Source organism: Triticum aestivum, chromosome 3B (genome assembly GCF_018294505.1).
Source record: "Triticum aestivum cultivar Chinese Spring chromosome 3B, IWGSC CS RefSeq v2.1, whole genome shotgun sequence".
In the NCBI taxonomy this organism is placed as follows: domain Eukaryota; kingdom Viridiplantae; phylum Streptophyta; class Magnoliopsida; order Poales; family Poaceae; genus Triticum; species Triticum aestivum.
The window spans coordinates 684,666,737-684,687,969 of record NC_057801.1 but is presented as its reverse complement, the minus strand read 5'-3'; the positions used below and the strand labels follow the sequence as shown (position 1 = coordinate 684,687,969).

The 21,233-nt window shown below is 43.2% G+C and overlaps 1 non-coding gene and 2 pseudogenes across 1 annotated transcript; 2 read left to right on the top strand and 1 right to left on the bottom strand.

The window, feature by feature from the left end:
• Positions 1-1,052: 1,052 nt before the first annotated feature.
• On the bottom strand, positions 1,053-2,353 carry LOC123066061 (ribosomal protein S2, mitochondrial-like; annotated as a pseudogene).
• Positions 2,354-14,817: 12,464 nt separating this feature from the next.
• LOC123066060 (NADH dehydrogenase [ubiquinone] iron-sulfur protein 3-like) lies at positions 14,818-15,586 on the top strand (annotated as a pseudogene).
• Positions 15,587-16,309: 723 nt separating this feature from the next.
• On the top strand, positions 16,310-16,392 carry TRNAY-GUA (transfer RNA tyrosine (anticodon GUA)). The gene has a single exon. It is a non-coding gene; the product is annotated as a tRNA-Tyr (tRNA).
• The last annotated feature ends 4,841 nt before the right edge of the window (positions 16,393-21,233 follow it).

Below are 21,233 nucleotides of genomic sequence, written 5' to 3'. Positions count from 1 at the left end.
ATTGGGCTTCCGAGCGGTATTCCTCGCTTCTGGCACGTGTAACTCTTACCTTTTCTATCTACGTGTGGTTTTCATGAAAACCTATTTTATCAACCTATGGACTCCTTTCAATGACAGAGTCTTTGGAGCAAATTGGTTCAGGATTCTAAGGTTAGAAAAGAGTTACCACTCAAGGGAGGAACATGATATGTCGAAGGCTATCTTGGTGGCTCAAGACTGACCGGTATACCTGGACCAGTCTATATTGAGCCATATTCATCAATTCGTCAGGCAATTTGGCCTCACACAATGTATCCCTGTTCCACCAGACGCTTAATCAACCCTGGAACACAAGAGAACCCTTCTTATCAAAGAGAATTGTGTATTAAACAGATGAGAGAAATAGCCCTAAATATGTGCATCGAGTAAGTCTTTACCTTCTATTCGATCTCCAGTATCGCTCATCAAGTACTTGATCAGATTCCTCTTTTTTCTTGCAATTGCAAAGTGGTGGAAAAAATTTGTATTTCGGTCACCATGTCGTAGCCAATTGGCTCTGCCCCGCTGGAGCCATGCTACTTCTTCTTGTTCAAACAGGTTCTCGAGCAGCAGTCAAATTGACTTCCCCTGCTTGAGCGTAATGCCCGCCCCTGGTGTGGTGGAAAAAGCCTCGTTTTCTATTCCTTTTAAAGCTGCTGATGCAAGCTACCGAACAAACAAGATTAGTACAAAAAGCCACAACTAGCACTAGCTTTCGTGATTGCTTCTTTCTACCGTTCTCACTCCGGTAATTGCTCCTTCTCCAAAATATCACTACGGACAAGATGAGCTAATAGAAAAAGTTAGGGCAACAGATGATAGTGATTCGCCAGACTCGAACTGGCATAGGCGGATCAGATCAAACGAAATTAGCCTTTCTTCCATCAACATGAATCGCTTTGATTTCGCACTTCAAGAGGATGGTGGGGGCAACCTCTCTACATCTGCGGGCCGGTAGGCCAGCCAACTAACTCTTCAAATGAAGAACTGATTACTCCACATCTATGAACCTATCATTCCCCGCCCTTGCCATTATTTCTTTTTGTATCACGCTAGGACTTTGCCTCTTTTTTGGAGGAAAAATATGGAAGTAGAATCTCCTCTCTTTTAGAGGCGTCTTCCAAATCCAATTTCAGATCAATGAGGTCTTTCAGAGAGCCACTGCTCTTTCCATGAAATTCTAGGATCTCTTCGATCCTATGCACAAAAGCAAGGTGTGAGCCCGCGACCCCTCGATCGCTCACAGAGTCAATCGGCCCAAACCGGGTTATGAGCTCAACGAAAAAAAACTATTTTGTGAAATTGCCTGCAAAACCACCTTGCGAGCGTTAGCATCGGCGTCAGCGCCATCTCCCGATGGATATTTTTTGCGCATCTCCAATAGCGCCTTGGCCCTATTTTCTTCTTCGTCTATTGGGGAAGAAGAAGAGGTGGAGTAGCAGGCGGATCTCATCCCTCCTGCGGACTTCCCCGTACTCAAAGTGACTCTGAGAGATTGTGCTTCTCTACTAATCGCATTTTGTTCAAGAATCACTGTTTTCATGATTGAATGACGAAATAGATATACGAACTGTATAGGATCATTCGCTGGGATGGGATAAGTGATTCTTTTATAGGATTCCCATGGGATCATAGAATCAACTAAGGATGGAATAGGTATTTGTGATCGATCAGCTTCGAGTATGACCGAAGACTTTCTATCTGCATTCAAAATAACCACACAATCAGGTTGTTGGTTCAACCCAAAATTGATCTTCTTTCTTGAACGGAATTTTTTTTATTTGCAAAAGAATTGGTCAAAAATGCCCCGATCTTCCATTGAGAATCATCGAAACAATGAGAATTCACATTTCTTAAATAGCTTCTTAAATAGCTAGCCATTTCTTTCGTTATCTCATAAATAAATAAATGACTGGTCTTTAAAAAGAAGGAACGGCCTTTTTGACGACTGGGAGATCCTATAAAATGAAGAGCGTTTCGTAAACAAATCAGTGTCTTGTCTGAATCGAGAATAGCAATTCCATTTCTTGAACCACGGATATAGACTTTGAAATGGTGATCAGCTACCCGACGGCTGAGATGTGCATTTGTACAAAGTAATTTAGTACAGACTATCGAAAGCATTGTCATTTTGCGATTTGAGTTCCGGAAATACAGGTGGTAAGTTATGGGTAATGCGGGGGAACTTTAAGACGAGATAGAATACCTCATATGGGAGTGGTTTAAGTGAGAGAATAGCTCCCTTACCAAACCAACTGAGCTATTTGCCATGTTTTTGACAAATGACCTAACTTTGATGTGATGTGCCCGGCTAGCCCGGATAATTCTTAGAGCAGTCGAGGTTACCGGAATTACGACCTTCCGTACAAGAATTGGCACTATTGTAACTCGCTATGGGCCTCCTGCCTTCTTGAAAGAAACTGGCTTTTGAAGAAATTACTCTATTTTACGCATTTAGTTGAAGCGGATTCAAAGAGCTCTATCGAGCAAGGAAGGAGTATACTATACTGTAGCTGGATAAGCTAGATACCAAAACTTTGATAAAGATTGAGGCAACCCATTTGAGGAAGAACCGGACGGACCCCTGTGGAGATGGCATATACAATCCTTTGACGAACTTTCTGGTTAACATAGAATCTATGAGTTTTTTCTTCTAATTACTACTACTAACATTATTCAATCTGGTAAAAAACAATTTATTAAGCTCATCCCGCAAGCACATGTACACATCTTGGATTTGACCGTCTTAAGATGGAAGAAGATTCGTTCTCCTACCCATTTCTAAGTTAAGCAAGAGATAACTCATAATTTGATATGCACTCACACTCGCATCTTGGGTCACTGGAACCTGATGATAATTACTCACTCCTTCATCCTGAGAAAGGATCTTGGCTATGAAAAAAATGCATCACTAGCTTGCGCAGCAAATTGAATGAAACTTTCGTCCGAAGTAAACATTTCAGTCTGGTGTTTGTTATACCATTTAAGGGCATCATCTAAGTTCGAGAACTTTGGATACTTAAAGGCTGCAACACATGCTAAGTGTTGACTGAGATTCTTTTTTCCGATAGGTGGTTTTGTGCTTGAGGTTGAGGATGATCGGCAGAAAAGAGTAATAAACTTTTTGACAAATCACACTCATGAAAATGCAATACACCTGAACGGTAGATTCTACCACAGAAGTCCATGAATGCTGGCAAATAGAATTGATAACCTTCGTATGCTGACGCAAGTCTTATTACAAAATCTTCATAACTAGCCTGCTGCACCTGTTTTCATAATTTATTTAACAATATGTTATAGCTACAAGCATTCTTAATACCTTTGACGTTATTGAAGTAGCACTCCCTCAATATGTCTGAGGCTTCTGTCGGATTCACGCGAGCCAGAGCATTTGGTAAAAGAAGCCCACACTCAACTAAACATTGACGATTCTTTTCCAGAAATCTCAAGAGCCTTTTGTTTATTTCAAATGCTTGAGACTGAAGCCCATTCAAAATATCACACATCTGCTTGTATTCTTTTTTATGTAACTTTATATAGAAGTGGTTTAAGTCATGGGAAGTTAATAGCCGAAAGAGATTCTAGGTATCCCCCGTGGGTTTGCATAAGTAACCTCCTATCAGATCCGATAATGTATCAGGACCAGACCCCCTCTCTGTTGGTTGCCAATCCAAGGGTTTGCAAAGCATCGGAAGATTGAGTTTGATAGGGAGCAGATTTATGTTCAAATTGCACATAACATAACAAGAATTCTCTATATACCCTTGACCTTTCTTAAGAACCAGCACTGGATCTTCTTTTGTTACTCCCCTATCTGTTGATATATGTAGAACATTTCTTTCAATCATGAATTGGAGCAAGTATTTCCCGGTATCATAATGACACTGCATTTTTTCTTTTTCTCTTTTTTGCTAGCACCTTTGGGCTGAACAACATCCTTAACTGATTCTACCTTACTAGTGAGTACTGCTTCCACCTTACCGCTACCTGGTGCTTTGTATTGTATAAACCTTTCTTGTTCTTGTACAGTTGAATTAAGTTGATCTATAAATCTAGCTGCCTTAACTACGGATGATTCCTGAAGAGTGTTGGATACCAAGCCTAGTACATGAATCATGATAGCCTCAAGCGTATAGATACCAAACATCTTAAGCATAGGTAAGCTACTTGGTAGGCAACCCTTTAGATATTGCTTAGAGTTAGGCTGATCTTTATTAATCAAGAACTTTACTATGTTAGGAGCTACTTTAAATAGATTATCCTCATCGAACTTCATTGTGCAATTTGCAATTTGATTCTGTAAATCTATTAATTCAGTATTGGAAAACGCACCATTTTGATTCTGCTTTTCATTAATCAACAACTTTCTAACATCATCCTAATACATATCAACATTAGAAGTCTTTTTCGTTTTGTCAATATCCAACAGCTTAACGTAGTAATCGTTCCAGAACTCGTTAATAATACGTGCATTTTGCAAAGATTTCTCATTCTCAATGCTATCATCATATGTCTCGGAACAATAAAATAGAACCTGCATACTTTTATTTGTTACCCTTAAAAACCGCAGTAAGGATATGAATACGACTGAAATAAACTACTAGAATCTAAATATAAGAAAGGATCAGAATAAGTACTAATGCTCTGTATAATACTTTTCCCCGAGCGATGGTTTAGCGGATTCGGAATTGTAACCAAGCATCCTGGGTTCTATACCCGATTCAACACTAGAGGATGCAGCCGATCCTGGATGAATGTAGGACCTTGAAGTATGTCTAAAGGGGGTGATTAGACTACTTGACCAATTAAAAACTTAGCCTTTTCCCAATTTTAGAGTTTGGCAGATTTTAGCTATCTTAGGACAAGTCAAGCAATCATCACACAATTCAAGCAAGCATGCAAAGAGTATATAGGCAGCGGAAATTAAAGCATGCAACTTGCAAGAAAGTAAAGGGAAGGGTTTGGAGGATTCAAATGCAATTGGAGGCACGGATGTTTTTGGTGTGGTTCTGATAGGTGGTGCTATCGTACATCCACGTTGATGGAGACTTCAACCCATGAAGGGTAACGGTTGCGCGAGTCCACGGAGGGCTCCACCCACGAAGGGTCCACGAAGAAGCAACCTTGTCTATCCCACCATGGCCGTCGCCCACGAAGGACTTGCCTCACTAGCGGTAGATCTTCACGAAGTAGGCGATCTCCTTGCCCTTACAAACTCCTTGGTTCAACTACACAATCTTGCCGGAGGCTCCCAAGTGACACCTAGCCAATCTAGGAGACACCACTCTCCAAGAAGTAACAAATGGTGCGTTGATGATGAACTCCTTGCTCTTGTGCTTCAAATGATAGTCTCCCCAACACTCAACTCTCTCTCATAGGTTTTGGATCTGGTGGAAAGAAGATTTGAGTGGAAAGCAACTTGGGGAAGGCTAGAGATCAAGATTCATATGGTAGGAATGGAATATCTTGGCCTCAACACATGAGTAGGTGGTTCTCTCTCAGAAATGGTAAGTTGGAAGTGTACGTTTGTTCTGATGGCTCTCTCCACGAATGAAGAGGAGGTGGAGGGGTATATATAGCCTCCACACAAAATCTAACCGTTACACACAATTTACCAAACTCGGTGGGACCGAATCATCAAACTCGGTCGGACCGATTTAGTAAACCTAGTGACCGTTAGGATTTTCGGTGGGACCGAAATGCAACTCGGTAAGACCGATATGGTTAGGGTTAGGGCATAACGTAATCTCGGTAAGACCGATTACACAAACTCGGTGAGACCAATTTTGGTAAGAAGCTTTCCAAAGAGTTGGTCAGGTAAACTCGGTGGGACCAATTTGCTCTTTTCGGTGAGACCGAAATGTTACAAATGGGAAACAAAGAGTTTACATTGCAATCTCGGTGGGACCGATCGCTCACTTCGGTTACACCGAAACGTTACAAAGGGAAACAGAGAGATTACAATCCCATCTGGTGAGACCGAGATCCCTATCGGTAGGACCGATTTGCCTAGGGTTTGTGGCAGTGGCTATGACATTAGAACTCGGTGGTGCCGGATAGGAAGAATCGGTGTGACCAATTTTGGCTTTAGGTTTAGGTCATTTGTGGATGTGAGAAAGTAGTTGAGGGTTTTTTGGAGCATATCACCAAGCACATGAAGCAAGAGGCTCATTAAGCAACACCTCATCCCTCCTTGATAGTATTGGCTTTTCCTATAGACTCAATGTGATCTTGGATCACTAAAATGTAAAATGAAGAGTCTTGAGCTTTTGAGCTTGAGCCAATCCTTTGTCATTAGTATCTTGAGGGATCCACTTTCATCATCCATGCCATGCCATTCATTAAGCTTTCCTGAAATAATAGTCTTGGAATAGCATTAGCTCAATGAGCTATATGTTGTTAAAAATTACCAAAACCACCTAGGGATAGTTGCACTTTCAATCTCCCCCTTTTTGGTAATTGATGACAACATATAGATCAAAGCTTCGACAAATGATAATAAGATTGAAAAACATCGTCGCTTTGAGAAGTATGTGATAAGCAAGAGCTCCCCCTAAATTTGTGCATAGTTTAAGATTTGCTTTGGACTGCAAATGCACAAGGAATTAGGCTCATGGGTGACTCTTCCATGTCACATACATCTTGGTGGAGCGCTCAAAATGATAAAGATTGAATACATGCACTCATCACCAAGCAAAGTGAATGATCGCATATGGATAGATAAGATAATATCATCAAACATGCATAAGTGTAGCTTATGATCAAACACATGATCATCAATGTCTCATCCAGCATAGTATCTCAAGCAATCAAAAAGCAAACAAATTTTAACAACCAAAGCAAGAGAGAACAAAAGCAACACTCTCTCCCTCTCGAAGCCTATGATCTATACATTTTTCTCCCCCTTTGGCAACAAGTTACCAAAAAGTTCATAAAAATGCATAGTGCTAGATCAACTCTTAGGCTTGATCTTCAGGTGGTGGTGTACGGAGAACTCCAAGAATGAAGGCTTCAGTTGAAGTTGAGGGAGCTGGAGGAGTTGGTGCTGGAGCTGGTTGCACTGGAGCTGTAGGAGCTATAGCTGGTGCAGATGATGTGGCTCTGGTGTCTTGAACAGGCACTGTAGCTGACCTTTGAGCTCTAGGCACTCTGGCAAATACATTAGTGGTAGTCTTGCCCTTCCTCTCCTGCATGTCATCATGTAGCTGCTCCACAACTGACTGAATCTCAGTTACTTTGACATCTAGATCATAGAATTTTTGTTCCATGATTCTTTCCAAGCTCTGCTGATTTTGAGTGAGGGTGGCCAATCCCTTCTCAATCCTTAGTGTTGATGCTATCAAGTAACCAAGCTGCTCCTGCTTGTTCTTCAGAAAGTACTCAGATGCCTCCTCTTGAGTTGGCATCTTGGCAGCCTTCTCTTTCCTTGCCTTCTCCTTCTTCTCTTGAGCTTGTACCGATGATGGTTCATTCCCATTCATGACAACCTGATTGTCCTCAAAGTCTGGATAAAGAGGAAAATGTTCCTTATCCAATAGATATTTTCATGTGCCCATCTTTGAGTTAATCAACTCCTGAATCTAAGGGGCATATCCATAGCTTCTCTTTTGATCTGCTCCTGTCCTCTTAATGGTCTCAACCATAAGGCTCATGACCTTGAATTTCTGTGGCACATCAAACAAATGAAACATGTTGATTGCATGCCCTCTAATCATGTTGTGGTCACCAGACTTAGGCAACAGAGTGTGCCTTAGGATGCAGTTGATTGTTGGCAGCCCTGACAGAAGAAAGTGGACTGACCCAAACTTATGTGTCTCAATGGCTTTGTCTGGGATCTCCTTGTACATGTGTGCCATGGAATTGTGGTCCATCTTCTTCTTGGCATAGACATCCAAGTCATCTTCACTCTCCTTTGGGGCATTGATCAGTTTTGCCCACTCCTCAACGGTTGACTGGTACCTTGTACCTTCAGACATCCAAATTATCCTCCCATCTGGATAGAAGTGTGCTGTGGAGTAGAATTGCATAATGAGTTCATCATTCCAGTTGGTGAGCTTTTGCCCAACAAAATATGCAACTCCACATGCAACAAAATTGTCTTGCACTCCAGGATAGTGTTCTTCATTTTCTTTCATGTAGGTCCAATCGACCCACCTCATATCACACACTATGGGCTTCTTGTCCAACAAAATTGTCTCATAGAAGTCCTGTTGTTCCTTTGTATGGAACCTGTAATCAACAGCAGTCCTTCTCCTTGTGGCATATGGATCTGTCATCCTCCATAGCCTCAACCCTGAGTCTCTTCTGATGTTCATGTCCTCAGCCACAGGATGGGCATCATTATGGTTTGGTATCTTGGGCTTGAGCTTCCTCAGGACTTGTCCTTCTTCATCTTCCTCATCAGCAACTTCAGGCACTGGGGCCTTGTTCTTCTCAGCAGCTGGAATACTCCTGGTATTCCTGTTTGGTGCAAGCTTGGGCTTGGGGTAGCTTTGGGTGCTTCCTTGGGCTTTGATGTTGCAGCCCCTGACTTAATTGCATCACCCATAAGCTTTTGTGCCTTGGGTGCTAGTGCAGCAACCTCTTCTTCCTCTTCCATCATGGAAGGTTGCCCAACAACACTGGCTATGGTCTTTTTGACTCTTTCTTTCCTTTTTTTCCTTCTGAGCAGGCTCTTGGGGATCAGGCTTCTCAGGCACTTGAGTAGATCCTCTGACCTTCAGCATAGGTGTCCTTTTGGCAGGAACCTTCCTATTGAGTCCAGGTTTAGTGGTCTTGGCTGAGCCATACTCCTTCTTGAGCACTACCTTCTTGGAAGTAGCCTCATCCTCTTCTGCTCTATAATCCTCATCCTCAGAATCTGAGGTTCTCTTCTTCCTTGTCCTGGTGGCAGCTTTAGGCAGGTTGCTTGGGGTGCTCCTGCTGCCTTCATCTGAAGTGCTAGAGGGACTAGTGCCCTCACTCATGTGCATCTGCTCTTCTGATCTGTTCTGACTATCACTTTGGTCTGACATGCTGCAAATCACTGACTGCTGACCCTGTGAAGAGTTATAGATGAGATAGAGTGGATGAGCATCACAAAATGCAGAGATTTTTGCAAAAGAATGATTCAAAAATTCAGTTTTAGTTTTCCACAAAAAGCATTTCGGATCAATCGATTTTCAAACTCGGTGATACCGAAGCAGTTTTGGAACCTAAATTGATGAACTCGGTTGGACCGAGTCACAGTTCAGTGGCACTGAGACTACTAGGGTTTCACAAAGTCCTAAAATCGGTCTCACCGATTAGCAATTCTCAGTCAGACCGAGAGTCACTAGTGCAATGGCATTAGCCAAATTGGTGGGACCAAGTTTTTCAACTCGGTGGGTCTGAGATGGTTTCGGCGGAAACCTAACCCTAAATTTTCAAATCTCATCTAATCTAAGGATTGCATTGACTGGATAGGAGTGTTTCAATCGTGGCAAGAATCATTAAGAACACAATGTGCTAGGAATCGGACGAGGATAGCACTGTGATCGAGTTCATACCCTAACTTGGCGATGAACTCACTACGGCGGCAACGGCGGGGGTGAAATCCGTTGACGGCGGTGGAGACCAGCGACAGGAGGCGGCTGGCGACGAGGAGATGATCCGGAGACCCTGATGGCAGAGCGAGCTATTGTGCGGGCGAAGATGTTCGGAGAATTTCCAAATTTTTGCCCGTGACTATATATAGCCCGACCCTGTCGGTGTGACCGAGTGGAACAACTCGGTGGCACCGAAATGCATAACTATGTACAGTTACAGCAACTCGGTGTGACCGAAAAGTTCAAATCGGTTGCACCGAGATTGAAAACCTAGATTGACTTCGGTGGGACCGAAATGGAGGAATAGGTCAGACCGAGAATCACAAAGAAGTTTTGGAAGTTTAAGTCTATGACGAATCGGGGACTCCGAGTGCTCCTCACACAGAGTGGTTCGAATCTGACTTGATCAAATTTTGTGATGTAGCATGAATAGAGTTTGAGACGAGAAAAGCATAGATAGCTAGAGAAGGTTCTTAGGCATTCTTGTCCATCCACTTAGCAAAAAGAAAAAAGAACCAAACAATCAAAACAACAAGTGGATGTCCTCGAATGAGTAAAATATGCACCAACATGCTCACACAATAAGATGGCAAGTGAAATATGTGGCAAAACATGCACAACCAATTCTAGCATCTATCAAAACAATTGGCGATGACTAGGTCATCTATATATGAGTATATTGACTTAGGAGTCAAATGAAAACATTTGATCATAGGTCATACTCATCATTTAAGCTTAAGTGGGTTACCACTTTTACATAATGCATTGATGTGTTCACACCATTAGAGTTGCTTTGACTCAATTCTTAGAGTTAAGCTCCCCCTAGATGTGAGATCCCCTTTTAGAGGGATGAACTAACCTTGGGTTTTGTCGATGATGACTTCATGTAGGTGTTGAAGATGTGGATGCTCAAGGTTGATGTAGATCATTTGGAGCAATCCTTTGGAGTGAGTTGCACTTTCAACATACCTACATGGGTTAGTTCCACAAGGAACAAACAAGAATATCCATAGACAAGAGTGATGCACACACAAGATAATGTCCATGAAATCATTAGGTACCAACATGAGGGTTTGTGACTCCTTGAACTAGTGCAAGATGTGGAAGTTGATTGCACTTGTTGTTGCCAAAAAGATATGAGTGAAGAATGTTGGCGGAGTCACCCTCAAGAACTCTCTAGTTCTTCTTCTTCAGGATCCACATCATTTTGATGGGAATCCTTGGAGTTGTAGTTGTACTTGATGAAGTAGAACTTGACGTAGTCTTGGGAACCCAATTGACTGAGACCTTAGGTGCTTCTTCAAATGCATCAATCTCTTCTTAAAGCTTGTCCTTGCCTTTGTTCTTGTGGTCTTGTGGTGGAAGATCATCTTATGCTTGTGTTCCTTTGAAGGAAGTAGGATCATACTTCTCTTGTTGAGGAACAAACTTCGTCTTGGGGTATTGATCTTCTTCCCACTCAACTCCATTGGCATTGAACTTTCGTTCAAAACCAACACATTGATTCTTTCGGTGCCTTCCTTGCTTGCGTACAATTTCCTCGAATTGCTTACTCCCGGCAAGGCTCTTGTAAACACCTTTCTCTATAATTCCCTTCAATAAGCTATTTTCTTGCTCATAACTTGGCTAAGAGAATCATTAGTGGAATCAAGAGAACTACTAGAAGCAACAATATTGGATTTGACATTATTATTGTTACTACTAGAGGAAGTATCTTTCTTGTACTTGTTACTAGACTTGACTTGAGGCATGTAAGTAGATAAGAGTAAACGCTTGGCAATGTAAGAAGAACTTTTCTTGCGGAGATCATCATTGATTGCTTTTAAGAACTCATGCTCTTGCTCAAGATTGAGCTTTTCAAAGCGTAACTTCTCATGAGCCCTTAAAAGTTCTCGATGATCTTCGAAGATAGTTTCATGAGCCAACTTAAGAGTGTTTAGTTCTTTAGTTAGAAGCTCAATCTTCTCCTTATCATTGTCATTTGTTTTATCTTGATTAGCATGATTAATTGACGTTTCATCGTAGTATTCATCACTAGAGTTGTCAACAAGTAAATCATCATCCACAAGCAAGTCATCTTCATCACTATTGAAATCAACATACTCGGGATGTGTTACCTTTGGACCTTTGGCCATGAAGCATCTTCCAATTCCTTCATTTGGTGAATCAAATATGTCGTAGGAGTTGGTTGACAAGTGCTAGACCGGAAACACCTTCATCTTGAGTATATTCGGAGTCAGAGTGATAGCTTCTCTCGGAGTGACTGTCGGAGTCGGAACCGGATACCCATTCACCAACATGAGCTTGATGTCTTCGTTTTGTGTAGCTCCTTGATGACTTGTCCTTCCTTTCCGAATCCTTGCTTCTCCGTGAGGGTCTTCGTTCATAATGATCATCTCTTCTCCTCCTCTCTCTTGGTGGTGATTCTTCTCTTTTGCTTCTTCTTTTTGGAGAATCTTCTCTTCTTTTGTAGGGTGTCGTACACTCATTGGAATAGTGTTCGGGTCTCCCACAATTATAGCAATTTCGCTCTCGACTAGAAGATCTTTTGTCATTGTAAGACCTTGACTTGGAGCTTCTTTCTTTGCTTCTACTCTTGTAGAATTTGTTGAAGTTCTTCACCATTAAGCTCAATTCTTCATTGAAGGTTTGTTTCTCACTTGATGATGTGGGGGCTTCACATGAGGCTTTGTAAGCACCACTTGACTTGTTGTGAAGTTCCTCCTTATCCTTAAGTGACATCTCATGAGCAACAATTCTTCCAGTGACTTCCATTGGCTTGAGATCTTTGTAGTTTGGCATCATTTGGATCAATGTGCACACGGTATCATACTTTCCATCCAATGCTCTTAGGATCTTCTTGATGATGAATCTGTCGGTCATCTCTTCACTCCCTAAGCCGGCAATCTCATTTGTGATAAGTGCAAGCCTAGAGTACATTTCAGCGACACCTTCACCATCCTTCATTTTGAACTTGTCAAGCTGACTTTGGAGCACATCCAACTTGGATTCCTTGACGGAGTCGGTACCTTCATGCATATCAATCAAAGTATACCAAATTTTCCTTTGCATTCTCAAGACGGCTGATTTTGTTGAATTCTTCGGGGCACAATCCATTGAAGATGATATCACAAGCTTGAGCGTTGTACTGCAGCATCTTCAATTCTTCCGCATTAGCTTCACGGTTTGGCTCTCTCCCATCAAAGAATTCACCTTGCAAGCCAATACAAATAATTTCCCAAATGGCGGGGTTATGTCCGAGAATATGCATTTTCATCTTATGCTTCCAACTAGCAAAATTAGTACCATCAAAGTAAGGACCTCTACGGTGATAATTTCCCTCACTAGACGCCATACTCTCCTAGGTTGTGAAACCAAGGCTATGACCACCAAAAGCTATGGAAATCAAAGCAACTGGAGACCAAAGCTCTGATACCACTTGTAGGACCTTGAAGTATGTCTAGAGGGGGGTGATTAGACTACTTGACCAATTAAAAACTTAGCCTTTTCCCAATTTTAGAGTTTGGCAGATTTTAGCTATCTTAAGACAAGTCAAGCAATCATCACACAATTCAAGCAAGCATGCAAAGAGTATATAGGCAGTGGAAATTAAAGCATGCAACTTGCAAGAAAGTAAAGGGAAGGGTTTGGAGGATCCAAACGCAATTGGAGGCACGGATGTTTTTGGCATGGTTCCGATAGGTGCTGCTATCGTACATCCACATTGATGGAGACTTCAACCCACGAAGGGTAACGGTTGCGCGAATCCACGGAGGGCTCCACCCATGAAGGGTCCACGAAGAAGCAACCTTGTCTATCCCACCATGGCCGTCGCCCACGAAGGACTTGCCTCACTAGCGCTAGATCTTCATGAAGTAGGCGATCTCCTTGCCCTTAAAAACTCCTTGGTTCAACTCCACAATCTTGTCGGAGGCTCCCAAGTGACACCTAGCCAATCTAGGAGACACCACTCTCCAAGAAGTAACAAATGGTGCGTTGATGATGAACTCCTTGCTCTTGTGCTTCAAATGCTCCGACAAGTGACACCTAGCCAATCTAGGAGACACCACTCTCCAAGAAGTAACAAATGGTGCGTTGATGATGAACTCCTTGCTCTTGTGCTTCAAATGATAGTCTCCCTAACACTCAACTCTCTCTCATAGGTTTTGGATCTGATGGAAAGAAGATTTGAGTGGAAAGAAACTTGGGGAAGGCTAGAGATCCAGATTCATATGGTAGGAATGAAATATCTTGGTCTCAACACATGAGTAGGTGGTTCTCTCTTAGAAATGGTAAGTTGGAAGTGTAGGTTTGTTCTGATGGCTCTCTCCACGAATGAAGAGGAGGTGGAGGGGTATATATAGCCTCCACACAAAATCTAACCGTTACACACAATTTACCAAACTCGGTGGGACCGAATCATCAAACTCGGTCAGACCGATTTAGTAAACCTAGTGACCGTTAGGATTTTCAGTGGACCGAAATGCAACTCGGTAAGACCGATATGGTTAGGGTTAGGGCATAACGTAATCTCGGTAAGACCGATTACACAAACTCGGTGAGACCGATTTTGGTAATAAGCTTTCCAGAGAGTTGGTCAGGTAAACTCGGTGGGACCGATTTGCTCTTTTCGGTGAGACCGAAATGTTACAAAAGGGAAACAGAGAGTTTACATTGCAATTTCGGTGGGACCGATCGCTCACTTCGGTTACACCGAAACGTTACGAAGGGAAACAGAGAGATTACAATCCCATCTAGTGAGACCGAGATCCCTATCGGTAGGACCGATTTGCCTAGGGTTTGTGGCAGTGGCTATGACATTAGAACTCGGTGGTGCCGGATAGGAAGAATCGGTGTGACCGATATTGGCTTTAGGTTTAGGTCATTTGTGGATGTGAGAAAGTAGTTGAGGGTTTTTTGGAGCATATCACTAAGCACTTGAAGCAAGAGGCTCATTAAGCAACACCTCATCCCTCCTTGATAGTATTGGCTTTTCCTATAGACTCAATGTGATCTTGGATCACTAAAATGTAAAATGAAGAGTCTTGAGCTTTTGAGCTTGAGCCAATCCTTTGTCATTAGTATCTTGAGGGATCCACTTTCATCATCCATGCCATGCCATTCATTAAGCTTTCCTGAAATAATAGTCTTGGAATAGCATTAGCTCAATGAGCTATATGTTGTTATGAATTACCAAAACCACCTAGGGATAGTTGCACTTTCAATACATAACTATAAAAAGTGTGTGTGCAGTTTTGGATCTTTATTGGCAGCCAGTCTTTCACTTCTGCCTCTCCACTCCCATGCCTTTCTTGGTCGGACCAACCCAACCGGCGATTTCCGACAAGTCTTTCTGCTTAGAGCAAGAAGCGGAACCAAAATAAAGCTTTCTTTATTTTCATTTATGGATAACCAATCCATTTTCCAATATAGCTGGGAGATTTTACCTAAGAAATGGGTACATAAAATGAAAGATCGGAACATGGGAATAGATCTTATACCAATACTGACTACCCATTTCCATTGTTGTGCTTTCTAAAATGGCATACCTATACAAGGGTTCAAGTTTCGATCGATGTTTGCGGAGTGGATCATCCCTCTCGAAAACGAAGATTTGAAGTTGTCCATAATTTACTAAGTACTCGGTATAACTCACGCATTCGTGTACAAACAAGTGTAGATGAAGTAACACGAATATCTCTGGTAGTCAGTCTATTTCCATCAGCCGGCCGGTGGGAGCGAGAAGTATGACATATGTCTGGTGTTTCTTCCATCAATCATCCTGATTTACGCCGTATATCAACAGATTATGGTTTCGAGGGTCATCCATTACGAAAAGACTTTCCTCTGAGTGGATATGTGGAAGTACGCTATGATGATCCAAAGAAACGTGTGGTTTCTGAACCCATTGAGATGACCCAAGAATTTCGCTATTTCGATTTTGCTAGTCCTTGGGAACAGTGTAGCGATGGATAATTCCGAATCTACATAGATCTAGTCCGGGGGACAAATCAATAGGAAATGCTATTTGTTTCTTAAGAAGAAGAACTTTTTTGAAATGAAAGAGTTTCCACGGGCGTCGGATATCATTTCTTCAAATAAGGAAGAAGTGTCATCGAAGGATTTCCTTCCATTCTTCCTAGTATGGAAGAAGTAAATAAAAAGTACTGCGTCTCGATCTATACGAAAGGGCACTGGTTTTTTCTTTCGGTTTCATTGATAGCAGAAGAGTACGCTAGCTAGCGGAGCCTGAAAACGCTTGCTTGCGCCCCACCCCTACGGAAACTATTGCCTATGCTTGTTGCTCGCTCAGTGTCAGTAGAAGGGAAGAAAAGATGGTCACTCCTTTTAGGAACATGGCGAGCCTTACTTATGACTGTTGCACTTCACTCGCTGCTCGTTCATTCACTTGCTCATGAACTTTCTGCTTCGCCATAAGCGACTAGTTGCCTCCTTTCCTCCGCCGAAAGATGCTTAGCCAGAAGCGACGAAGGACAGGAGCTGGGGAAGGCCGGTGATGGCAATGAGGGGGAAGCTATCGTAGAAGCTTTGCCCCTTGCTTTACATAAATTGATTGTTATGAACTTACTAAATGACCTTATTTATTCTCCCAGAACGTTAGCAAATCTAATAGTTCATCTGCTCTTCTTAACTTAAGAACGAAGGCCGCCATCTTTCTTATTCAGGAACCCTTTGTTTGAGGAGGGTGTATCCCTGGGAAGGGGAGAGTGGCCGAGCGGTCAAAAGCGACAGACTGTAAATCTGTTGAAGGTTTTCTACGTAGGTTCGAATCCTGCCTCTCCCACTTGTTGTAGACTTAAGAGAAGAGAAAGTAGGCGGAAGCCTAGGAGGGCCCAACCGAGCGAAGCTCTTTTTTTTGCCGTGCCGTGAAGTGCAATTTTCTCGTATGCATTTTAGAGAGGTTGTCGAAAAAAGACGATATATAGAGATTCCCCATCTATATCCAATCGAGAATAGAAGCGAGTCGCTTCCGGCGTCGGCTTGTAGTCTCTGCAGTCGGCACACACACGTGCACACCATCATGCCTCCTTGGTTCGGGACGAAGCCAAGCGAGACATATGATAGACGAAGGAAACGTCCACCCAGCAGGAGGGCTAAAACCTGTAGTTTTGAAATTGCAAACTCCAGCTTCGAAGCTGGAGTGCTTTAGCCCTTCTTTAAGCAAGAATCACCGTCTTGAGCGCCTTGCGTGCTCAAGAACAAGCAAGGGATGAGCACTTTGTTGCTAAAGCGGATACGTTTTCTTGCTGGGGAAGGCTAGTCTGATCGAGGATTGGAGAGGAGGGAGAGGTGGAATAAAAAGCTCGGGATGGATTTTGGAGTCTTTGTGCGAGCCGTATGCGGTGAGAGTCACACGTATGGTAAGGAGGGGGGTTCGCTTCTATACATGTAGTGTGGTGGTTGGGCCTACCCACCCTATTTGTTCCATGATCTATGGGTCTACTGGAGCTACCCACTTCGATCAATTAGCCAAGATTTTGACCGGATACGAAATCACTGGTGCTCGATCCAGTGGTATTTTTATGGGGATTCTTTTTATCACTGTAGGATTCCTATTCAAGATTACTGCAGTTCCTTTTCGGGCGGCTGTAGGACGGACAGCCCCCTATAGTAGTAGGGTAGGGCGGGTGGTACCGCTCAGATAGCGGCCAATCCTCCTAACTGCGCGTGGGCCGGGCTTAGAGCGCGTGAAACTCATCACTACCTCGTAAGGGCGTTGAGACCATAGCATGTCACACAAAAGCGCCGCTTTCTCAGGAGTGTTGTCACACAGCTGCCCGACTAGAAGAGCTACTCGCTCTGTAGTGTTGTCACACAAGATAAGCACGCCACCCGCCTGCTGGCCGGGCGAATCGAAGTTATCTTCCGGTCAACTGTCCACCCAGTCAAGTGCAAAAAACACAGTGGAATCACGCAACGCACGCTGCCGATGTGCTTCCTGCCCACGAGGAAAGAAGAGCGACAAGGTTCAGACTTGACTGTTTGCAGCATGGGAGCTGATTACCCAAAAAATCCCTGGGAAAAAAGAAAAGATATCTCGGTGACGAAAACCATAGGAGGCTGTATTGGCGAGATCCAAGGGTTCACAGCAGCCCAAAAGAAAAACCGCCTGGAAGTCCGAGGACCTTTAGTACCGTACCGAACCAGCAGCCTTCGCACCAAGCGACGACCGCCCTTGTCCCTTTCCTATTTCCATTGAGCCTACTTCTTAGCTTTGTTCTGTCAGTCTAAGGCAAAGCTTAAGTGGTTTGCCTACCTTACCAACTTGATGAAAGGGAACGAACTTCGTTTCCTTGGCGGCTTTATGGATGGATTCAGTCAGAAAAAACTCCTTACTTTTGAAAAAGTGACGCTTTGCGTCTTCACTTCCGAGGGTTAGGGTATAGGCCGTTTCGAGCAAACTTTCACTTTTTCTCCCGGCTTTCTACAACTTTCGCTTTAGCTTCCAAAGGCGACCCAATGACCTTTCCGGAATTGGAAGTATTCGTCGCCCTACCCTAAGAAAGAACTCACTATAAAACAGCTTGCCCTCCAGAAGTACCAAAGGTGCGCGGAGCCCGGTGAAAATGAATATGTTTGCTACTGAAAGAAGCCTGCCTATTGACTAATATTCGTCTTTAGAATGAAAGTAGCTATGAAGCCCAATCTATACTGTCGATTCAAAAGGGGGCATAGTCATATGGGTGGGGTGTTTGTGGGGAGCTGCCTTGGATATGAGGAATTCCTCCAATCTAAAAAAAAAGAACAAAGAAAAATTTTATTAGAAAAATGTGTGGAATCTAAATATGATGTTAATTTTACCTGTTAAATATTTTTAAAATATTTTTATGGAAGCAAACTTATAATTTATAGCGCAAGATCCATTTTTTCATACCGGCGGCGAACCTGATTGCAAATAAACACCCCACTATAACCATATACGGAAAAGAAAACATCGATAGCTACATGTGCATACCTCTGAAAAATGCGCAAGGAAAACAACAGATTTATCATCCCGAGAGTGAGAGAAAGCGAGCGAGAGAGAGAGAGAGAGAGGGAGGGGGGAGATAGAGACCCAATTTGCTTTATTATTAGGTAAAGATAGTTCAAAAATCACATTTAAATTAAAAAATTCACATGTTCATATGGATGTATATTACACGTGGGTAAACTTTGACGATGAAATAAGTAACCATGTAAGCTACACAAAAATGATAAAAATCTCTGGAAAGTATTATTGACAATCGCCGGGTGCGGTTCTCACATAGTTGACTCCGGACGAGCCACTATTATACTCCCTATGGGAACGACTTTGATCATTAATGATGCGTTGTTGTACCCGGAGTCGACTCGTACTCTTTTGAGCTTTAGAGACATCCGCGCTAATGGTTTCCATGCTGATACCAACGATGAAAACGGCAAGGAGTGCCTACTCATCACAAAGTGGGATGCAGGTGGTAAACATGTTATCGAAAGGCTTCCTTCGTTTGACATAGGGCTATACTACACTAAGATAGTAGCACCGCCCGTGTACACTATCCTCAAGACCGTCTTTAGAAGCTCTGAACTCTTCTGCCTCTGGCACGATAGGTTAGGCCACCCCGGACTTAGGATGATGAGAAATATAATTAACAACTCGCATGGCCATAATGTTAACGCGAAGAACTTCCCGAATCCCGATGATTTCGTGTGCTCCGCATGCGCTAAGGGGAAGTTAGTCATTAGGCCATCGCCCCTCAAGGTGAGGGATGAAATCCCCGCGTTCTTGGAACGTATCCAAGGGGACATATGCGGTCCAATTCAGCCCCTCACGGGGCCGTTTCGGTACTTCATGGTGCTCATTGATGCTTCCTCTAAATGGTCCAATGTTTGCCTGCTGTCAACACGGAACCATGCCTTTGCAAAGTTGATCTCTCAGATCATACAAATGAGGAATAATTTCCCAGATTATTGTATAAAGTCTATTTGAATGGACAACGCCGGAGAATTTACTTCAAAGGCATTCGATGATTATTGCATGGCAATGGGAATCAAAGTTGAGCACTTGGTACCACATGTTCATACACGTACAAAATGGACTTGCCAAGGCATTGATTAAAAGAATTAAATTCATTGCCCGACCGCTCCTTCAGGGTTGTAATTTACCAACTACATGTTGGGGCCACACGGTGTTACATGCAGCTAATCTCATCAACTTTCGGCCGTCGGCCTACAACATCCACTCTCCTGTTCAACTTGCGCAAGGGTCGGCACCAAAAATTTCCCACCTTCGTAGGTTCGGTTGCCAGGTATATGTACCAATACCACCCTCTCAGCGATCGGTGATGGGCCCGCTCCGTAAGTCGGAGATATACGTTGGTTATGAGATTGTGTCCATAATCAGGTATCTGGACCCCATGACAGGTGACTGTCACACGACTCGTTTTGCTTATTGCATTTTTGACGAGGATTTTTTCCCGACTTTAGGGGGAGAGAATCAACCCCTTGATGCTAAAAGTCGAGAAATACATGGCAAGCCACGGGGATCCACGCTCATGACCCGCGCACTGCTGAGACTGAGAGAGAAGTCCAAAAGATAATAGATTTGCAGTCTTTAGCAAATCAACTGCCTGACCACTTTAGTGACTTAAAGACTGTGACAAAATTGCATGTGCACGCGCACAATGCACCGGAAAGGGTTGAAATACCGAAGAAAAATGATGGTATACCCGCTCCTGTCCAAAGGCCTAACCGACGAGAAATACGGCTTCTCAAATCCCAAGTACTCGGGGACGCCTGACAAAAAAGGATAAGAGAGATTTATTACAGCCTGTCGCCAAAGTACCCCAAATTGAAACGGGGAGCCAGTCGAGACCTGGCACAAGTACGGAAAATTCAGTGCATGAAATTCTGGACTTAAACTTTCCCATAGGGGAAACACCCAGCGGAGATGTGAGCGCACACATCGGCGCGGGAAATCTAAAGGACCTTGATCCCATAATGGGAAATTTGGTAGAGCAAGTGTTTGCACCGGATGCGCTCCATGATGAAATGGCCATAAATTATATTTATACGGGGGAGTCCCTGAACCGAGCAACGGTGATTGTCGGCATCAACTTTGCTACGAAAATTGCCTCAACCATAGATCTTGACCCTGAGCCTAACACGCTCGTTGATTGCAAGAAAAGGTCGGATTGGAAAGATTGGCTGCAGGCAATTACTGCCGAATTATTATATCTCAACAAAAGGAAGGTGTTCGGACCAGTTTGTCGAACTCCTCCCCACATTCTCCCTGTTGGCCATAGGTGGGTTTTGTTCGAAAGGGAGATGCAAATAATAAGGTAGTATGGTACAAAGCAAGGCTCGTCGCTCAAGGGTTCACTCAACGACCAGGTGTCGATTTTGAGGAGACCTATTCCCCGGTCATGGATGCAGTTACCTTTAGATACTTGATCTCGATGGCAGTAAACATGGGCTTGAAAATGAAACTAATGGATGTTGTCACTGCTTACCTGTATGGTAACTTGGATTCGAACATATACATGAAGGTTCCAGAAGGTATCCCTGTTCCGAACCATGATAGAGCAAACAGGGGTCTATACAGTGTTCAACTTCAAAAGGCACTGTACGGACTCAGACAGTCTGGTAGAATGTGATACAATCGCT